The sequence below is a fragment of the Oncorhynchus gorbuscha genome, linkage group LG22 (assembly GCF_021184085.1).
Source record: "Oncorhynchus gorbuscha isolate QuinsamMale2020 ecotype Even-year linkage group LG22, OgorEven_v1.0, whole genome shotgun sequence".
NCBI classification, from domain to species: domain Eukaryota; kingdom Metazoa; phylum Chordata; class Actinopteri; order Salmoniformes; family Salmonidae; genus Oncorhynchus; species Oncorhynchus gorbuscha.
The window spans coordinates 35789410-35793419 of NC_060194.1; positions in this window are offsets into that span (position 1 = coordinate 35789410).

Sequence of the window (4010 nt, forward strand, 5' to 3'; positions counted from 1 at the left end):
CCACCCAGGTGACGCACCCCCCAGGGACGGCACGAGAGAGCCCCAGCAAGCCAGTGACTCAGCCCCGTAACAGGGTTAGAGGCAGAGAATCCCAGTGGAAAAAGGGGAACCGGCCAGGCAGAGACAGCAAGGGCGGTTCGTTGCTCCAGAGCCTTTCCGTTCACCTTCCCACTCCTGGGCCAGACTACACTCAATCATATGACCCACTGAAGAGATGAGTCTTCAGTAAAGACTTAAAGGTTGAGACCGAGTTTGCGTCTCTGACATGGGTAGGCAGACCGTTCCATAAAAATGGAGCTCTATAGGAGAAAGCCCTGCCTCCAGCTGTTTGCTTAGACATTCTAGGGACAATTAGGAGGCCTGCGTGTTGTGACCGTAGCGTACGTATAGGTATGTACGGCAGGACCAAATCAGAGAGGTAGGTAGGAGCAAGCCCATGTAATGCTTTGTAGGTTAGCAGTAAAACCTTGAAATCAGCCCTTGCTTTGACAGGAAGCCAGTGTAGAGAGGCTAGCACTGGAGTAATATGATCAAATTTTTTGGTTCTAGTCAGGATTCTAGCAGCCGTATTTAGCACTAACTGAAGTTTATTTAGTGCTTTATCCGGGTAGCCGGAAAATAGAGCATTGCAGTAGTCTAACCTAGAAGTGACAAAAGCATGGATTAATTTTTCTGCATCATTTTTGGACAGAAAGTTTCTGATTTTTGCAATGTTACGTAGATGGAAAAAAGCTGTCCTCGAAATGGTCTTGATATGTCCTTCAAAAGAGAGATCAGGGTCCAGAGTAACGCCGAGGTCCTTCACAGTTTTATTTGAGACGACTGTACAACCATTAAGATTAATTGTCAGATTCAACAGAAGATCTCTTTGTTTCTTGGGACCTAGAACAAGCATCTCTGTTTTGTCCGAGTTTAATAGTAGAAAGTTTGCAGCCATCCACTTCCTTATGTCTGAAACACATGCTTCTAGCGAGGGCAATTTTGGTGCTTCACCATGTTTCATTGAAATGTACAGCTGTGTGTCATCCGCATAGCAGTGAAAGTTTACATTATGTTTTCGAATAACATCCCCAAGAGGTAAAATATATAGTGAAAACAATAGTGGTCCTAAAACAGAACCTTGAGGAACACCGAAATGTACAGTTGATTTGTCAGAGGACAAACCATTCACAGAGACAAACTGATATCTTTCCGACAGATAAGATCCGGCCCTGGATTCCTAAACCAGGCCAGAACATGTCCGTGTAGACCAATTTGGGTTTCCAATCTCTCCAAAAGAATGTGGTGATCGATGGTATCAAAAGCAGCACTAAGGTCTAGGAGCACGAGGACAGATGCAGAGCCTCGGTCCGATGCCATCAAAATGTCATTTACCACCTTCACAAGTGCCGTCTCAGTGCTATGATGGGGTCTAAAACCAGACTGAAGCATTTCGTATACATTGTTTGTCTTCAGGAAGGCAGTGAGTTGCTGCGCAACAGCCTTCTCTAAAATCTTTGAGAGGAATGGAAGATTCGATATAGGCCGATAGTTTTTTATATTTTCTGGGTCAAGGTTTGGCTTTTTCAAGAGAGGCTTTATTACTGCCACTTTTAGTGAGTTTGGTACACATCCAGTGGATAGAGAGCCGTTTATTATGTTCAACATAGGAGGGCCAAGCACAGGAAGCAGCTCTTTCAGTAGTTTAGTTGGAATAGGGTCCAGTATACAGCTTGAAGGTTTAGAGGCCATGATTATTTTCATCATTGTGTCAAGAGATATAGTACTAAAACACTTGAGCGTCTCTCTTGATCCTAGGTCCTAGGTCTGTAAAGGGTTATCACTCTGTAATACTGCCTGTAAAGGTATATCGCTCTGTAATACTGCCTGTAAAGGGTTATCACTCTGTAATAATACCTGTAAAGTGTTATCACTCTGTAATAATGCCTGTAAAGGTCTATCGCTCGGTGACAATACCTGTAAATGGCTATCACTTTGTAATAATGCCTGTAAAGGGCTATCACTCTGTAACAATGCCTGTAAATGGCTATCACTCTGTAATAATGCCTGTAAAGGGCTATCACTCTGTAACAATGCCTGTAAAGGTATATATTGTTTTGTAATAATACCTGTAAAGGGTTATCACTCTGTAATAATACCTGTAAAGGTATATCGCTCTGTAACAACACCTGTAAAGGGCTATCACTCTGTAATAATGTCTGTAAAGGTATATCGCTCTGTAATAATGCCTGTAAAGGGTTATCACTCTGTAATACTGCCTGTAAAGGGCTATCGATCTGTAATACTGCCTGTAAAGGGCTATCACTCTGTGACAATGGCTGTAAAGGGCTATCACTATGTGACAATGCCTGTAAAATGCTATCACTCTGTTACTGTTACCATGGAAACTCATCTCGTGACATAACCTGATTTTTATCACGAGCAGGTGCATATCGTGTGTGTGTGTGTATATGTGTACCTCACTCGCTTTCTCAACCAAATACAACATATTTCCTGATGCAACTTACTCGGAACACACACAGACTCTCCATCAAATACATCAAACGTTCCAACAAACAAGCTCCCGTTCAGAGAGAAAAAAAAGAAATATCCACACGTTGTTTCATTCAAGCCTGCTGATGTAATGTATTCATTGGCATAAAACAGTGAGTGTAGTGATTGTAAATAATATCATGCTTATCCTCTACCACCAGACCGACCTACTGTAGGTGCAAGAGTCAAAACAAATCACATTTTATTTGTCACATGCTTAGTAAACAACAGGTATAGACTAACAGTGAAATGATTACGGGCCCTTCCCAACAATGTAGAGAGAAAGAGAAATAATAGATAAGTAATAATAAATACACAATAGTGAGTGCGTGTGTGATGATCATCTTAACCATTCTCTATGATAACTTTGTGCTGTCAGAATCATATAGACTAATCTGTTACCGAGAGAGCTCGTCAGTGGAACCCACAGTGAGTCTGTTGTTATGTTATTTAACATTTATTTTATCATGGAGTCATTCTGAGACCAAGTTCTCTTTTACAGATGAGCCCTGAATATCAGAAATGATAGAAAATACACACATCAACATTGTTCAGTCTGCCATTAACCTGCCTTCGCCTGGTCGGCTCCATTTGGGTGTAAAAGAGTTAAGTCACTCAATGACCAACACAAACACATCCAAATAAAGGTGTGCGTGTGTGTGTGTGTGTGTGTGTGTGTGTGTGTGTGTGTGTGTGTGTGTGTTCCACAATGACGTCACAAAAGCTTCACCACAACAACATAACATATAGACCTAGCTGGCTGATGCATTGCACCAGATTTGGAACAAAGCATTTTCTCCATCTGTAGATCATAACATTGTCCTCCTTCATCAAGCATGTTCACTTCTTTTTTTATAAGATTCATTTTTAATATGGGCCAATACAACAACACTCATGTTTTCAACTTGCCAGTGTGTAGTGGAATTCAACCATGCACACAGCCCACACACACACCAAGTGAACAGCCTTCGCAAACAAATCCTGACATCAGAAAATGCCTGTAGTCAGAAGCCGTTTTTCAATGGATGTGTAGACCTAAAGGCATTCATATATTTATACGAATAAAAGTATAAAGAAAATAAATTGTAGTCATGTAATTTTTCCTCTACCATTTAATTCAATATTTTGTTCGTGCGAGGAGAAATGAACTTGTGTGACTTACGGCCATTTTTGGGGTGTCGCTTCATTGTTTTCGCATCATCTCATCCACAGCACGAGCGAGGTGCGCGCCAATCATAGATATAGGCTTAGTAGATATTTTTGACCCATGCATTTTTTGGGTGGTACATTTCTGGTAGCTGATCTGTAAATTGGTACATCATCCAACATGGCTGAACAATATACATTGTCATTTGAATACACGTTATTCAAATGTGGCACAGAATTTTGAGATGATAATGATTGACCAGACATTATTCGAACGGTCTAATTGGATATCGGTTCTATTGATATATTGCTATGGCGCTAACCTCGCGATA